The following is an 18,609-nucleotide window of genomic DNA, read 5'->3' as shown; positions in this document are numbered from 1 at the left end:
AATCCCCTTAGCAAGAATTGCTCTAAATGAAGTCAGTCATATTAAAAACAACAACAATCAAAGGCATTTATATAAATCATAAAAGCAGATGTGCTTTTGTGTAACAGTGGAAATAAAACACTTCCTGGCACTAAATGATGGTACAGAGAGTCAATCTTAAGTAAAATGATGCTCTCCACCTGCCAAGTTTGCTATCTTTCCTCACCTCTTGTATGGCATATTTTCCCTCTTTGTATTTTACAGGTTCAATGCATTCCTACTCTTCCCTCCTATTCTCCTATCCTCATAAATCATTCATTTCTGTATTTATTCTTCATATATTTACTAAGTTTCAAATATGCTACAGGAATGATGTTGGCTGATAATAATACAGTGGAAAAGAAATAAAAAGGAACAAATGTTGTCACTATAGAGTTAACAGCCTAGTAGGAATATAGAGAAGTAAACATGCATTGCAGTACAGGATGCTCACTTTGGTAGTGTGGCAATTATGATAACCTAACATGCCAGTAACCAAAGAAATGTAGATCCCACTTTGTGGGATGGCAGAGTAACTTAATTTTGCTTACTAACATTATCTAGCAGTTGCTTCTAATTTTGGTAGTTTCTGTTCAGATTACAGTAGTGATTTTAAGGTAGCTACTCAGTCTTTCTTAATATTAATATTTTCATCTTTTTCTTTCTCAGATGAAAAGTGCTCATTATATCTGCCTGACAAAGGGAGTGGAGTCTGGAATATTCACAATGAGTTTGTGCTACTCCTTGGGCCCCTGAGTGACTCTCAGATGAAGGTTTTCCTTGGCCATCTATTGCTCATGGGTCTCTGCCCTTGAAATCTGCAGCTGTTGAACACATGGACTACACTCTTTTATCTTGATCTGAGCCTGGAGTCCTCCTGGATGGCTCTATCCTATTTCGTTTTTCATGTATTCCCCTGATACCTGGCTGTGATTCCCATTTGATTTCTCATCTGGCTGAGGTCACACTAGGCTGCACTCATAGTCCCATTTAGTCCATTCCAAGACAAACTTCTGAAACACTGACAAGCCAGCATCATCAGCTACATTTTTATCTTGCCAAGGGTTATTCACAATCTTAACAGCTGGCTCCTTACGCTGGTAAATCAACAGCCAAAAAAGTGGCTTGCTGTATTTGCTGGTTTAAATGATTTTGATGACCAGGGGAAAATCAGATTGCTACTCCACAGTGGGGGTGAGGAGTATCTCAGAAGTGCAAAAGATCCCCTGGGGCATCCCTTAGTACTGTTCCTGTGCTATAATTAAAAAGGTAAAATTACAAGCCAATACAGGCAAATCTGCTAATGACCCACGCACATTAAGAGTAAAGTTTGGAATGAGCTTACCCCATGAAAAAAATAAACAATCGAAGATACCCACTGAAAATAAAAGAATATAAACTTCAAGAAAGCAGTTTTAAATACTAGTTGCAACCATGTGACTACTTGATATACACAGTTCTTCCTAGTTTTGATATAAATACATCCGTAACATTTCTTTTTCATTCCTATATATATATATTTGTATTTATTAATCAGGGTTTTCCAGAGGGACAGAACTAATGGGATATATTTATATATGAAAGAGAGTTTATTAAGGAGAATTGACTCACATGATCACAATGTAAAGTCCCACGATAGGCCATCTGCAAGCTGAGGAGCAAGGAAGGCAGAGTGGGTCAGTCGAAGTCCCAAAGCCACAAAAGTAGGGAAGTCAACACTGCAGCCTTCAGTCTGTGGCCGAAGGCCCGAGAGCCCTTCGCAAACCGCCGGTGTAAGTCCAAGAGTCTAAAGGCTGAAAAACCTGCAGTCTGATGTTCATGGGCAGGAAGCATCCAACACAGGAGAAAGATGAAGGCTGGAAGGCTCAGCAAGCCAGCTTCTTCCACCTTGTTCACCTGCTTTTTCTAGCCACTCTGGCAGTGGATTGGATGGTGCCCACCCACATTGAGGGTGGGTCTTCCTCTCCCAGTCCACTGATCCAAATTTCAATATCCTTTGGCAACACCCTCACAGATAGACCCAGAAACAATCCTTTGCGTCCTTAAATCCAAGTTCACACTTAATATTAACCATCACAATATAGCATTAAAATTATAATATATTTAGATGGTAATGTAATTTCTTATATATTATATATTGTTTATATATACAATAAAGGCTTTGTTATAGAAATTTGAACTTATCCAATTATAAGAGCTAATTAAGCAGTCTACTTTCTACCACTAACATAAGGCTGCTAGTAGTTCTACTTGCTGATGATCAAATCCTGACTGATACATGTGAATATTAATGTGATAGTAATAAGTAACATGTGGATAATAAGAGTAACTAATAGGATAGTTGTTAAAATTACATATATTAATAACTTACTCATAGAATTAATGTAGCAATTAGGTAATTATGTTAAACAGTCCTTCGAACACTCCTGGCCTAACAAACACTATTCATAGTATGATATTATTACAATTATTAATAGTATTATCCCAATTTTAATAAGCATTCTTATTCTTTCTTAAAAGTCTAACGATTTTTGTATTTATCTCTCAGTTGTATATTGTTTTAGTTTATCTGCTTTTGAAATTACATAAATTGAATTGTACTGCATGTATTTGTTTCTGATTTACTTACTTTCTGCAATAACATGTTGTCACTGCTACACTGTCCTCCCTTTCCTAAACACATATTTATTTATGTGAAAATATTACAATTAGCATCATGTATTAATATATAACATAACAAAATATTTAAACATATATTATACTTTACAGGCTTCATAGAAATTATCTAAAATTAAAAAATATTTATACATGTATATAAAATTCAAAAGAAATATGTACAGTAGGTGGTCACATGGTTACAACTAATGTTTATAACTACTTCCTTTTACTCGTTCTAGATTCTTCTTATGCTCAGCAATCATCTTGGCTTGGTTGATGCCTTCTGGGGTGAGCTGACCAAAACTTCATCCCTGAAGTATGTGGGTCACTCTCAGATCTGCTTATATTAGCTTGCTGTTATTTTACTTTGTTAATCACAGGGCAGGGCAGGACGGCACTAAGAATTGCCCCAGGGGCCAGGAGCGGTGGCTCACGCCTGTAATCCCAGCACTTTGGGAGGCCGAGGAGGGTGGATCACGAGGTCAGGAGATCGAGACAATCTTAGTTAACTGGGTGAAACCCCGTCTCTATTAAAAATACAAAATTTAGCTGGGTGTGGTGGCGGGCGCCTGTAGTCCCAGCTACTCGGGAGGCTGAGGCAGGAGAATGGCAGGAACCTGGGAGGCGGAGCTTGCAGTGAGCCGAGATGGCGCCACTGCACTCCAGCCTGGGCGACAGAGCAAGACTCCGTCTCAAAAAAAAAAAAAAGAAAAGAAAAAGAAAAAGCATTGCCCCAGGATATCTTTGGCATTCTAGAGAAACTCCTCACTTCCATTGTTTAGTAACAATCCAACTTTGTCTTGATCATCAATTTTCTACTGAAAATACCAGGTTATTTTTAGTTTTTCTGTATTACGGAAAATGTTGTTAAAAATTTATCAGTTATCTATTACAGGGTAACAAATTACCCCATAACTTGATAGTTAAAACAATAATCATTTATTTACTCATGATTCTTTAGGTTAGAAATTTAGGCTGGGTTTAGCCAGAACGATTAACCTTCTCTTTGTATAATGTTTGCTAGGAGCAAACGAATGTCTGGGGGCTCAGCTAGGATGACCGAGATGGCTGGACCTTTTCCTCCCTAAGGTCTTGCAAGGTGGAATTTCAGGCTTGTTCCTGTGAGGGAAAGAGCTGTAAGGTTTCTCAAGCCTGAGCCTTGGATCAGAGACAGAATAATGTCCACTGCATTTTATTAGTCAAGCAAGTCACACATCCAGCTTAGATTTAAATTCTAGGAAAATAGACTCCACATTTTGATGGGCGGAGTTACAAATAATTTTAAGTCACAACGTGTTCTCAGTGCTTCTTACATTAAAATAGCTCTACTTTCATGCCAAGATTACCAAAAGTTTTCTCCAGTTATAATATTTGGCTTAAAATCTATTCTGTCTTCATCTGTTTTTGGTCTAGATGTGGGTAAGACACTTGGGATGCAGTTTCTCCTCTTCAAAAGACCTGCGACTGAAAAAAATAAAGTATAATTCTCCCTCAAACTTATTACACAGTCAAGACACCATGCAAGACAACAGCAATACATCCTGCCAATCTAAAAGGGAAATAATAAACTATATCTAGAAGTCACTGATTCATAGCAATTTTTAAATCCCTTCAAGCACAATTGACAACTCCTCCCTGATTCCGGGGGCTTAAAGGAGTTTTTGACTAGCACCTCTTTCTGCAATCTGAGAGTGGTTTTCTAATTACTTTTTTTTTCCTCTACTTGTGAGACCCGTCATCTGGGTTCTTGGGTCTAGCTCTGAGGTATTGATCTTTTACATAAGAAATTGTTTCTGTTTTCATCAGTGTAGCATTTTTATCTTGCTTCTTTTCTAAAAAAGTAAATTTTCCAGAGGCTTGTTTTTGTGTTTTTACAGTTTTTGCACTTTTTTTGTTTTTATTCCCTTTTGTGGTTCTACAATTTCTATTCTCTTTAGGGTAGGTGGTGCTTTTGTTGGTACAACTCCCTTAAAGTTAGTATGGGTTTCCCCTGCATCTTTAGTCTACAGCATTTTACAAAAATGAAATCAACACTTTTTTTAAAAAACAAGCTTTATTCTGTTTAGATCCATGTGTCAGTCTATTCTGGCATGGTGTGCTTAAGATTCTTAGAAGTGTTTTCTTATATCATTTTTTAATATAATGATTACTTGGGCAAGTGATTCAAAAATTCCAAATATGTATATTTTCTATTAAACATTTTCATAATAATTGATTTGATTATCTGTTAATTATCTGTTATAGGTTTAAGGACTGTGTGCTCTACTGTTTTTGGGTGTAGCATTCTATATTTGTTTATTAGGTGATGTATATTAATGATATTATTCAAATATTCTGTAATATCAAGAGGTAAAATTCTGACAATATATTTTGATATGACTGTCAGCTTGTTTATTTCCTTCATTAGTTCTGTAAATAAAGTTTTATGTTCTAAGGCTATTTTAAATATTACCTAAATCAAAACTTCTTTTTTAGTTATTGGACTCCCTTTGACCTATTTTTTTCTTAACTAGATGTGAAACTCCTCTACTAATATTTTTTTAAGCACATAGTCATCCTGCCAAAGACACTTTCAGTCTAGAATGATAAATCCTGTGACCATGCTAGTCTTCAAATAAACCTTGGCTTTCAGTATTCTATAAACAAGAAGTGGGCTGAGAATGTCATGTTGTTTCCAGGGAGAAAGAATATTACCTAATAATGAGTTTAGCTACAACAAAGGAAAATGAAACTCTTGGAGAATAGGTAAGCAAACTTCTTTTATAAAGCGCCCAGTAGTATTTTAGGCTTTACGAGCCACACAATCTCCATTGCAGCTACTCAATTCTCACACAAAAATAGCTGTAAAAATATTTAAATCAATATTTGTGGCTATGCTCCAATAAATTTACAAACACATTTGGCTAAAGTTCAGATTTGACCCTAATACTCTGGTTTGTAACTTCTGCTCTAGAAGTTGAGCCAAGAGTCATTGAAAAAAAATTGTACAAGGGTTACTTCCCAAACAATACAAGTAGAATTTACTAAGGATTCAGGATAGCGGGTTGACATATAATTTAAAAATATATTCTCTCAGCCTGTTGATAAAGTAATTTCACATTAATAGTTATTGAGGGCATTTTTTTGTAAATATAAAATTTTTATCTTTATTTTGTGATTCTATTGAGACCTATAACACACTTTATGTTTTCTATTGTATGCCTATGTGCTGATGTATGTTTAATTTAATTTAATTTAATTTTTATTTATTTATTTTTTGGGGGGTGGGGTCTCACTCTGTCACCCATGCTGGAGTGCAATGGTGCAATTTCGGCTCACAGCAACCTCCGCCTTTCAAGTTCAAATTATTCTCCTGCCTCAGCCTCCCAAGCAGCTGGGATTACAGGCACATGCCACCACACCCAGCTGATTTTGTAATTTTAGTAGAGATGAGGTTTCACCATGTTAGCCAGGATGATTTCGAACTCCCGACCTCAGAAGATCCACTTGCCTTTGCCTCCCAAAGTGTTGGGATTACAGGCGTGAGCCTCTGTGCCCAGATGGTTGTCTGTTTAATTTAATCTAATTGAGATTTGTTGCTTTTCTTGAATTTCTGGGTTGTCATCCTTTGTAATTCCATAGAACTGTCACAACAATATTTTCCTCTGAAAAATTCTCTCATTCATCTCTTACAATAATCATGAAGAGACTGAAGATTTTCTCATATATTACTTCATATCACTTAAACTATCTTTCAGACATTAAGTCTTTTTTGTTTTTCCTCCGTAGGCCATGCTGTGGAAAATCACTTCTAATATTTATTCATCTTTAATCTTATCCATATATTTTTAATTTGAATTACTATGAACTCAATGATTGCAATGTCTATTACTGTTTCTAAACTATCTACCTGGTTATTTTAAACAAATTCTTTGTAATATAAAGATAGACTATATTTAGAGCAGTTTTAGGTTCACACCAAAATTGAGAAGTACAGAGATTTCACATATACCAACAATCTATACACAAGCATAGCCTCTCCCATTATCAACATTCCCCCACAGAGTGATACATTTGTTATAACTGATGAACTTACACTGACTTGTCTTTGTCACTAAAAGTCCATAATTTACATTAAAGTTCATTCTCAGTGTTGTACATTGTATAGATTCAAATAAATACATAATGACATATATAATATGTATAATATATATTATATGTATATAATATATATATTACATGTATATTATATATATTATATATATATACCATTAGAGGATTATACAGATTAGTGTAACTACATTAAACCTCCTCAATGCTCCACCTATTTATTCTTCCCTCCCTCCTCCCCTGAACAGCCACTTACCTCGTTACTATATTCACAGTTTTGCCTCTTCCAGAATGTCATATAGTTGAAGCCAAACAGCATATAGCATTTTCAGACTGCCTTTTTTCATTTAGTAATATGCAATTAAGTTTCATCTATGTTTTTTTATTTTTTCATAGATTGATAGCTAATTGGTTTCAGTCCTACATAATTTTTTATTATTTAGTTGTATCACAGATTATTTATCAATTTACCTACTGTTGCTTCCAAACTTTAGCAATTATGGGTAAAACTGCTATCATCATCTTTGTGTAGAGTTTTTTGTGAACATATGTTTTTAACTTTTAGGGGTGAATACCAAGAGGCACAGTTGCTAGATGACATAATAATATCATATTTTCTTTTGAAAAAAAAAAAAAAACCCTGCCAAACTATCTTCCAAACTGGCTGTACCTTTCTATATTCTCACCAATAATGAATGAGAATTTCTCTCACTAGCATTTGATGTTATCAGTGTTATGGATTCTGGCCATTCTAAGATGTGTGTAGTGTTGCCTTGTTTTAATTTGCATTTCCCTGATTATATATGATGTGGAGCATCTTCTCATAGGGTATTTGACATCTGTATACCTTCTTTGGTGAAGTGTTTCCTAAATTCTTTGGCCCATTTTTAATTAGGGTGTTTGTTTTCTTATAGTTGAGTTTTAAGAAGTCATTGTATATTTTGGATAACACTTGTTTATCAGATATGTCATTTGCCAATAGTTTCTTCCAGTTCAAAGCTTGTCTTTGCATTCTGCTGACATTATCTTTCACAGAGCAGACATTTTTAACTTTAATTAAGATCAGTTTATTAATTTGTTCTTTTTAAAATTTTGCCTTTGGTGTTGTATCTAAAATGTCAGTATCAAACCAAAAATCATGTATATTTTCTGCTGTGTTATCTTCTAGGTGTTTTATAGTTCACATTTTACATTTAGGTCTGTGATCCATTTTAAATAAGATTTTGTAAAGGGTATATATTATCCGTATCTAGATTCTTCTTTTTGTTGGCTTATGGATGTCTAGTTGTTCTAGCATCATTTGTTGAAAAAAGACTGTATTTGTTTCATTGAATTGCCATTGCTCCTTTATCAAGATCAATTGAGCATATTCACGTGGTTATTTGGGTTTTTTATCTTTCCATATAAACTTTAGAATTATTGGTGGCTTGTATGTCTTCTTTTGAGAAGTGTCTGTGTATACACTTTGCACATTTTTATTTTTTTTATTTTGGCTTGTTAATTTGCTTAACTGAACAAAATTAATATGCAAAAGCCCATCAATAAGATAAATGAAACCAGGAGACAACTCTTTAAAAGAATAAGCAAGGTTGGTTGACTGCTAGCTGGATAAATAAAAGAGAGAAGAGCCAAATAAGTGCAATCAGAAATGACAAAGATGATAGTGCAATGATCCCACAGAAATAAAATATCCTCAGAGACTATTATGAACACTTCTATGGACACAAATTAGAAAATCTGGAGGAAGTGGGTAAATTCCTAAAAACACACAACCTCCCATGACTGAACCATAAGGAAACTAAAAACATCAACATACCAATAACAAGTTCAGAAATTAAATTAGTAATAAGAAAGCCTTACCAACCAAATAAAGCCCTGGACTAGATGGCTTCCCAGCCAAATTCTAGAGGCATGCAGTGAAGAAATGATATGAATCCTACCACAACCACTCCAAAAAATAAAAAAAAAAAGAAAGAAAGAAAGAAAAGGGGATTCCCTCTAGCTCATTTTGTGAATCTAGTATCTTCCTGATACCAAAATCTGGCAGAGGCTCCATGAAAAAAGAAAATTTTCAGATTAATACCCCTGGTGAACATGGATACAAAATTTCTCAGCAAAATACTAGAACACCAAATCCAGCAGCACCTCAAAACTTAATTCACCATCAAGTAGGCTTTATTCTTGGGATGCAAGTTTGGTTCAACATATGCAAATCAATAAGTGGGATTCACCACAAACAGAATAAAAAAGAAAAAACAATGATTATCTCAAAAGACACAAACAAAAAACCTTAGAGAAAATTCAACGTTCCTTCAAGATTAAAACCTTTAGCTGACTAGACATTGAGAGAATATATCTCAAAATGATAAGAGCCTTTTAGGACAAGCCCATAGCCAACATCCTGCTGAACAGGCAAAAGCTAGAGCCATCAGACAACTGGAACAAGACAAGGATGCTCTTTCTTACTATTACTATTAAAAATAGTACTGGAAGTCCCAGACAGAACAGTCAGTCAAGACGAAGAAATAAAAGGCATTCAAACAGAAAAATAAGAATTTAAACTATCTTTCTTTGCTGATGATACGATTCTATAGGCACAAAACCCTGAAGACTCCACCAAAAGGATCCTAGAACTAATAAATGAGTTTAGTAAAGTTTAAGGATATAAAATCAATATTATACAAAAATCGGTAGCATTTCTAAACACCAAAATAATGTTCTAGCTAAGAAACAAATCAAGAACAATATCCCATTTACAATAACCACACACACAAATGAAATACCTAGGAATTCATCTCACCATGAAGAGAATTATAAAACATTGCTGAAAGTAATCAGAAGTGACACAGATAAATGGAAAAATATTCCATGCTCATAGGTTGGAAGAATCAATATTGTTAAAATGGCCATACGGCCCTAAGCACGAACAACAAACTGGAGGCATCACGTGACCCAACTTCAACCTATAATATAAAGCTACAGAAACTATAGCAGCATGGTACTTGCACAAAAACAGACATATAGGCCAATGGGATAGAATAGAGAAAGAGAAATAAACTCACACACTTACAGCCATCTGACCTTCAATAAAATTAACAAAAATAAGCAGTAATGAGAGGACATTTTGTTTAATAAATGGTACTGAGATGACTGACTAGCCATATGCAGAGAATGAAACTGGACCCCTGTCTGTCACCACACACAAGAATTCAAAGAGCTAAAAATAGAACTACCATTTGATCCAGCAATCTTGCTATTTGGTATCTACCCAAAGGAAAAGAAATCATTGTATCTAAAAGGCACCTGCATTCATATGTTTATCACAGCAGCATTCACAAGAGCAGTCATATATGATATCATATTTTCTTTATCCCATCTTTATCCCAAGATGTATTAAAAACTTTAATATCATACCTCAAACTACAAAAATCCTAGAAGAAAAACCTAGGAAATACCTTCTCAACAACAGCTTTGAGAAACAATTTATGGCTATGTCCCCCAAAACAATCACAACCAACACAAAATTGACAAATGGGACCTAATTAAACCAAAGAGCTTCTACAAATCAAATGAAATTACCAACAGAATAAACAGCCTAACAACTTCTGTCTCTGAAGACTCCTCTGTCTGAAATTAATATAGCTACTCTTGCTTTCTTTTGATTAGTGTAAGCATGCTATATCTTTCTCCATCAGATTAGTTCTTAAAAATATTTTACAGATTTACGTGATACAAATACAGTTGTATTACACAGATATATTGCATAGTGTTGAATTCCGGGCCCTCAGTGTAGTGATCACCCAAATAGTGTACATTGTAAAAAAAAGATAGTATTGTATTCTTCACCTTCTCTCACCCCTCTATCTTTTGTAATCTCCAACATCTATTATTCCACTTTTTATCAGTGTGTATTCATTTCTTAGCTCCCACTTATAACTGAGGACATGTAGTTTCTAATTTTCTGTTTCCGAGTCATTTCACTTAGAATAATGGTCTCCAGTTCCATCATGTTGCTACAAAAGACATGATTTTATTTTCTTTTGTGCTTGAGCAATATTCCATGTGTATATATATGTATACCTATGTATATGTGTGTGTATATATATATGTATATATACATGTATACGCATATGCAAATGTCTATCAGTGGAAGAGGGGATAAAGAAAAGATGATATCATATTTTTAGTAACAGTCATTCTGACTGGTGTAAGATGTATCTAATTGTGTTTTAATGTGCATTTATCTGATGATTAGTGATGTTGAGCATTTTCTCATGTGTTCTTTGCTTATATGTATTCTTTTGAGAAATGTCTGTTCATGTTTTTAGTCTCCCTTCTAAATTTTTTTTTCTTGTTGAGTTCTTTGAGTTTCTTGCGGATTCTGAATATTAGCTCCTTGTTACATGCATAATTTGTGAATATTTTCTCCCATATTGTAGGTTCTCATGTTACTCTATTAATCATTTATTTTGTTGTGAAGAAGCTTTTTAGTTTAATTAAGTTCAATTTGTCTATTTTTGTTTCTATTGTGTTTACTTTGGAAGACATAGTCATAAATTCTTTGCCTAGACCAGTGTCCAGAATAGTTTTTCCAAGTTTTGGTTTATAATTTTATAGTTTTAGGTCTTACATTGCAGTACTGTATTCTTCTTGTGTTAGTTTTTGTATATCATGAGAAAGATGAGTATAGGTTTATTTTTCTGCATATGGCTATCCATTTTTTTCCAGCACCATTTATTGAATAGATTTTCATCTCCCTGGTGTGTGTGTGTGTGTGTGTATGTGTGTGTGTGTGTGTGTGTGTGTATTTTTTTTTTGAGATGGAGTCTCACTGTGTTGCCCAGGCTGGAGTGCAGTAGCACAATCTCAGCTCACTGCAACCTCCACCTCCCAGGTACATGAGATTCTCCTGCCTCAGCCTCCCAAGGAGCTGGGATTACAGGCGCCCGCCACCACGCCTGGCTAATTTTTTGTATTTTTAGTAGAGACAGGATTTCACTGTATTAGCCAGGATGATCTCAAACTCCTGACTTTGTGATCCTCCAGTCTCGGTCTCCCAAAGTGCCGGGATTATAGGCATGAACCACGGATCCTGGCCTCCCTTGTGTATATTTTTGTCAGCTTGGTCAAAGTTTGGTTGCTTTTAGGTGTGTGGCTTTATTTTGGGGTCCTCTATTCTGTTCCACTGATATATGTATGTTTTTATACCAGCACCATGCTGTGTGGTTATTAGAGCCTTGTTGTATGTTTTGTTGTCAGGTAATGTGATACCTCCAGCTTTATTCTTTTTGCTTAGGATTGCTTTGGCTATTCAGGATATTCTGTGGCTCCATATGAATTTTAGGATTGTTTTTTCTAATTTCGTAAAAATTATCTTGGTAATTTATAGGAATTTCATTGATTTTATTGATTCTTTTGGGCAGTATGGTCATTTGAATTACACTGATTCTTTTGATCCATGAGCATGGGATGTTTTATCTCTGTGTTTGTGCCTTTTCTCAGTGTTTTGTAGTTCTTGTAGAGACATTTTATCTCCTTGATTGAAGGGTATTCCTAGGTATTTTATGTTTGTTTTTGTAGGTATTGAAATAGGATTGAGTTCTTAATTTGGTTCTCAGTTTTATAGTTATTGATGTATTAAAATTCTATCAATTTATAGCTGGATTTTGTATTCTGAAACTTTACTGAGGTCATTTATCAAACCTAGGAATCTTTCAGAGGAGTCTTTAGAGTTTTCTGATATAAAATTATATCATTAGTGAACAGATAATAGGATTTTCTCTTTTCCAATTTAGATAGTTTTTATAATCTACACGTGTCTTTATATTTAAAGTAGGTTCCTTGTTGACAACATACAGTTGGGTCTTGTTATTTGACCCACTCTGATATTGTCTTTTAATAGCTGCATTTAAATGATTGATGTTCATGCTTCACACCTGAAATCTTAGTTAGGTGTGTTGGCATGAACCTGAGTCCTCACTACTCAGGATGCTGAGACAGAAGGATCACTTAAGCTCAGGAGTTTAAGGCCGCAGTGAACTATGAGTGTGCCACTGCACTTCAGCCTGGGAAACAGAGTGATATACTTTCCTTAAATAAAAAAATAAAATAAAATAAAATAAACTATTGATGTTCAAAGTGAGTACTGATACAGTCAGATTAATATCTAACATATTTGCTCATATTTTCTATTTATTGCCTTAGTTTTTGTTTCTATTTTTGTTTTATACTCTTTTCTTCCTTTTGTGTTATTAACTGAGCATTTTATATGGTTTTCTTTTCTTTTTTAGTATATGAGTTTTTTAATGCCTAGATATTTGTCTTACTTGAAGTTCTCTAACCTTCCTGGTTCTGTAGTTTTCTATCTGACATCAACTTGTAAAAATTCTCAATTATTGTTTCAAATATTTCTTCAATTTCTTTCTCCTTATAATGTTCTCATTACACATACATAATACCTTTTGTAGTTGCCTCAAAGTCCTTGAATATTCTTATATTATTTTCCTCTTTTTAGTATTTTTTTCTGTTCGCTTTTTAGTTTTAGAGGTTTCTATTTGATATCCACAAGCTTACAGACTTTTTCCTCTGCTGTGCCATGTCTGCTAATAAGCCCAGTGAAGATATTCCTATTACAGTGCTTTTGATCTCTAGCATTTATTTTTGGTTCTTAGAATTTTTCTTTCTCTGCTTACATTGCCCATATGTTCTTGAATGCTGTCTAGTTTATCTGTTGGAATCATTAGCATATTAATCATAATTGTTTTGAATTCCCAATCTAAGTTGAACATCCCTGCCATGTCTGATTCTATTGCTTGGTCTGTGTCCTCAAATTGTGTTTTTATGCCTTTTAGTATGTCTTGTAAATTTTTTCCTAAATTACAAAAAAAAAAAAAAGAAAAACTGGACATGACGTTCCAGGAATAAAAAACTGCTGTAAATAGACCTTGAACAATGTGGCACTTCTAGTCCGACTCCTTCCTTAGATAGGACAGAATAGCTAAAGTGGGCTGGAGTTGGGTATTATCTTTTCCCCATGTCAATTAGGCTCTGGTAAAACTCCAGTAGCTTGGATTCTGGTTAAATAGTTTCTCCTGAAGGAATATTTGATTAAAAAGGATACATTTCTCTGCTATATTTCAAAATGGTTCTTTTATCCTCTTCCTGCTAGAAGCATTAAAGTTTTTCTCTGATACTCACTGTGAGAATCAAATAAAATTCCAGGAGGTAAAACTCAGGAAAGTATGACCCCTAACATGACTGGGTCCTTCTGGAGATTTTATTTCTCATGCTTGTCCACAGGGAGCCTCCAGCAAGTCATCAATTACAGTTCAGATTTCCAGATCCAGACACTGGTTCCTGCAGTTCAGATTTCCCTACCCAGACACTGGTTCCTGCAGAAGTTTTAACTTGTGCGCTTCTGTTCCAGGAAGTTGTGATTCTTATTATTCTCCTGCTGATCTCTCTAATTTGGGAAGCAGAGGTATGTTCCATTATTCCACTTTTCTTATAGATCTAATATTTGTTATTTGTTTTTTAGTTTGTTCAGGTTTTTACCTGCTATTAGGATACTTTTGATTTCCAAGCTTGTCAGATGCAAAAATGGCTTCTTAGTAATTTTTCATACTTTTATGTTCCCTGCAAATATATTCACATTTTTCTTTTTTTATTTGAATTTATTAAACAGATTTGTTTTCTAAAATTATGTTTGATAGTTCCAATATTTGAAATAATTTTTGACTTTATCCACTGTCTATTATTTACATTGGTTCTCAATAGTGGCTAATTTATTTGTGTCATTTTTGCCTGTGGGCTATTTGATTTTAATATAAATTTATCTGTGGTCACTTTTTTTGGTATTTCTTGATTTAAGTTTCTCCAGACAGGATTTTCATTTGCTTCTGTTTCCTGCCTGGAGCCACTAATAGCCAGGATGACTTTAAATTTAATTCCTCCTTTGATGTTTGATGTTTTTCAGAGAACACAGGTAGCATGTTGGGATAAAAATTAAAAAAAAGCAATGTTAGAGCCACTTTAGGATTTTAAAGTTGCAAAAGAGATTTTTATTTACTTTGCCAAAGTTGATGTAGTTGAGATTCATTTCTGTGTCCACGTCAATGCTTCTTATTTCTTGTTGAGTCCTACCCTGAAGTTGTAAGATTCTAAGTTTGGATTACTAAGTCTCATAAAGGGGTTCTTTAGGTTTTCCACCTTGTCTGGGATGTTCAACTGCCAATTCAGAAGCTTATGATCACAGAGTACAGAAAAAAAATAGGTAAAGCCATCTTTAAAACTTACTTTTTAATAAAAAACCAAGATTCTTATTCTCAATTAACTTCTGGGTTTCTTTCAATACACTTCATCAGAGTGTTTACCAAGTATCTAGGTACGTTTGTGCCTATCATTTTAGTTGTTTTATTTGAGAGAACTATTGAGAATTATATTATGCTATACTGTAAGAAGTATGTTTATTTCAAACATTTTCCCAATTTGTAAAGTGTTTTAGCTGTTTGCTTTGTGTTTGCTTCATGCATAACACATCAGAAAAGCAAGCATGTGTCTCTTACTTACCAATACATCTCAGCAGCTAGCAAAGAACCTACTACATAGCAGCTATATGCTAATTACTTATAGAATGGAGGAAGTTGGATAGAAGAAACTTTTTTCAGTTTCACCAGATTCTTTCAGACCCAAAAGGCAGCTGTCCCTGCACAAGTCTCTATGCCTATGTCTTCACTTCTCCCACAGCTGCTCTATTGCCATAAAACTAATAGGCTTTCTCTACAGACTTATAAATGTGATAACATGTGTGCTACAAACAGAACAGTGCATGGTACATAACTGAAAGTTTTGTTATTCATAATCTGCTCTGTCCTAAGCCACATTCCACACTATCCCAGTTCTGTCTCACAATATAAGATACACATTTCTCTTTTCTTGAGTTTTTTGATTTATTCTTCGGTTGCTTTTAATGATTCATTTGCATTATCAACCATAAAACACCTCTCATATATCAGGCAGTAAAATTGTACCTAAGAAACTTTATTTTCACCTGTGGTATGTAATTTCTAAACAAAGATATGTAATTGAAAATCATTCCCTAATAAAGGTTATTATGATTTATCAATACCTTTTTCAGATCTTTGGTGTTATATAATAGGATGCACTCAAGAACATATGAAGGATATTAAAATAATATATTATGTTTACTGTATATTGACTTTTTAATAAAATATTTTAAAAGTGAATTTCTATTTTGTTAAACACTGATTTCTACCATCCTTATGTTATTGAAATATGTTTAGTTCTTATTTTGGAAAATGTATGTTTAGATCTTATTTTGGAAAATGTGCCAATAATTGAGATTTGTAAACATTTATATTCAAAGATTTTCATTTAATAAGCAGTATTGTAGTAATGTTGACCTTTAATTCTACTTGTTCTCATTTTAAATACTTTTTGTAATCTCTGTTATCTAGGAACTTTTTACCCAGTTTCACTGAGCCCATATAGCATTTGCCCTTTTTGGGATGCTTCTTCCATTGATTATAAATATATCAATATCAAGTATAATTGTTAATTTGCTTGAAAAAAATTAATCCACTGAAAATTAAATTGCATTAATAAAGTTATAGATGCACTGCTGTTACACTGAACCAACAAATGCAATTTCAGATTTTACTTGTTTCTATGATACTGTTTCCTTGACTTCAAATGTATTCAGAAAAGAAAATATATGTCAAAAGAAAATGACAGAAAAAAAAGGTGAGGCACTTCTTAACAGAATGTATCAGAAAATGTGTAATCCTAGGCCAGTGCATATATGGGGTAAAATCTTAAAGCAATGAATGGAGTTTCCATTCAATGTACCTAGAAATCAGTGTGTATAGTATAGTAAGTAAGCTTTGTTGGGAGAATAGGACAAAATAAAATCTTTAGCAAAATGGGTTATAAGCAACCTGTTCTAAGTAAAAGGAAGGTATAACCCGTATTGCCTTGCAAATGTACACATTGGCCTAGTTTACACCAGTTGGATCTGAGTGAGTGGGAAATGCAGAGATGAAGAAAAATGACATTCTGTTGCACTTTCAAGAATAATGACTATTTTTAAAAAAAGGTAGTCTGAGAGAGATATGAAGTTCAGGAATTATTTTAAGGTAGGAGAAAAAATATTACGTAATTAAATGCTGAAAAATATTGACAGGAAGAAATTAGATTTAAAATAGCTAATCAAGCATTAACGGTTTTTTTTTTCTTGACACATAGTATCTCTCTGTCACCCAGGCTGGAGTGCAGTGACACAATCTTGGTTCACTGCAACCTCTGCTTCCCAGGTTTAGGCGATTCTCCTGGCCCAGCCTCTGAGTACCTGGGACTACAAGTATGTACCAACATGCCTGGCTAATTTTTGTGTTTTTAGTCGAGATGGAGTTTTGACATGTTGGCCAGGTTGGTCTTGAACTCCTGGCCTCAAGTGATTCACTGCCCTAGCCTCCCAAAGTGCTGATATTACAGGAATGAGCCACTGTATTCAGCCAACATTAACATTTTTAAGAAAGTGGGAATTTTGGGATCCAAAGCATAGATGGAAATATTGACCTTTGATAAGAAGTACTTCCTCTATTAAAATAGAGGTCAGGGGAAAATGAATGAATAAAATTTGGTCCTGTTCAATGTTTTATATTTAAGATGTAATTTAGGTGGTAAACTCATTTACTAAAAACTGGAAAGGTAGTGGTATTGAATTAGCTGTGAATGAGAGTTTTTTCTAATTGTTGCTAGCAACTTATCTTTCAAGTTATAAGAACTTTATACAGGAAAACTGTGCATTGCATTGAAAAAGGATCCACCAGGACAGACACAGTACGTCAAAAGAGCAGATGAAGGATGCTTAATGAAGAGGCTATTTTCAAATGTATGGCCAAGTGAAAGAGAAGCCGATAAGGGATGGTGGAACACCATGGGAATACCCTTAAACCTGGAGAAGCAAATGTAGCTAATACGGTTTGGCTCTGTATCCCCATCCAAATCTCATGCTGAATTCTAATCTTCAGTGTTAGAGGAAGGGCCTGGAAGGAGGTTATTGAATCCTGGTGGCAAACTTCCCCCTTGCTGCTCTTGTGATAGAGTTCTCATGAGATGTGGTTGTTTCAAAGTGAGCAGCAACCCCCACCCCCCACCCTTCACTCTCTTCCTCCTGCTTCCACCATGTGAGATGTGTTTACTTCCTCTTTACCTTCCACCATGATTATAAGTTTCCTGAGGCCACCCCAGCTATGCCTCCTGCACAACCTGTGGAACTGTGAGTCCATTAAACCTCCTTTCTTTGTAAGTTACCCAGTCTCAGGTATGTATTTATAGCAGTATGAGAACAGGCTAATACAGAAAATTGGTACTGAGCAGTGGGGCATTGCTATAAAGATACCTAAAAATGTGGAAGCAGCTTGGGAACTGGGTAATGAGCAGAGGTTGGAACAGTTTTGACAGATCGGAAGAAGACACGAAGTTGAAGGGAGGTTGGAACTTCTTAGAGATTGTTAAATTGTTGAGACTAAAATGCTGATAGTGATATGGACAGTGAAGTCCAGTCTAAGGAGGCCTCCTTATGGACATGAGGAACTTATTGGGAACTGGAATAAAGGTCACTCTTGCTATGCATTAGCAAAGACTGGAAGCATTGTGCCTCTGCTCAAGAGATCTGAGGTACTTTGAACTTGAGAAAGGTGATTTAGGGAATCTGGCAGAAGAAATTTTTAAGCAGCAAAGCATTCAAGATGTGGCCTGACTGCTTCTAAAAGCCTATGATCATTTTCATAAAAAAAGAAATGACCTGAAACTATAACTTAT

General features: G+C 34.6%; 1 long non-coding RNA gene across 1 annotated transcript in view; it reads left to right on the top strand.

The window, feature by feature from the left end:
• Positions 1 to 14,064: 14,064 nt before the first annotated feature.
• LOC129532429 (uncharacterized) overlaps positions 14,065 to 18,609 on the top strand; it is a 73,823-nt gene continuing 69,278 nt past the window's right edge. Inside the window, exon 1 of the long non-coding RNA XR_008678161.2 lies at positions 14,065 to 14,245. This is a non-coding gene — a long non-coding RNA (uncharacterized lncRNA). The remainder of the gene's footprint in view (positions 14,246 to 18,609) is intronic.

Source organism: Gorilla gorilla, chromosome 2 (assembly GCF_029281585.2).
Source record: "Gorilla gorilla gorilla isolate KB3781 chromosome 2, NHGRI_mGorGor1-v2.1_pri, whole genome shotgun sequence".
Taxonomy (NCBI): domain Eukaryota; kingdom Metazoa; phylum Chordata; class Mammalia; order Primates; family Hominidae; genus Gorilla; species Gorilla gorilla.
The sequence above is the reverse complement of the archived record's forward strand: the minus strand, read 5'-3'. Positions and strand labels throughout refer to the sequence as shown.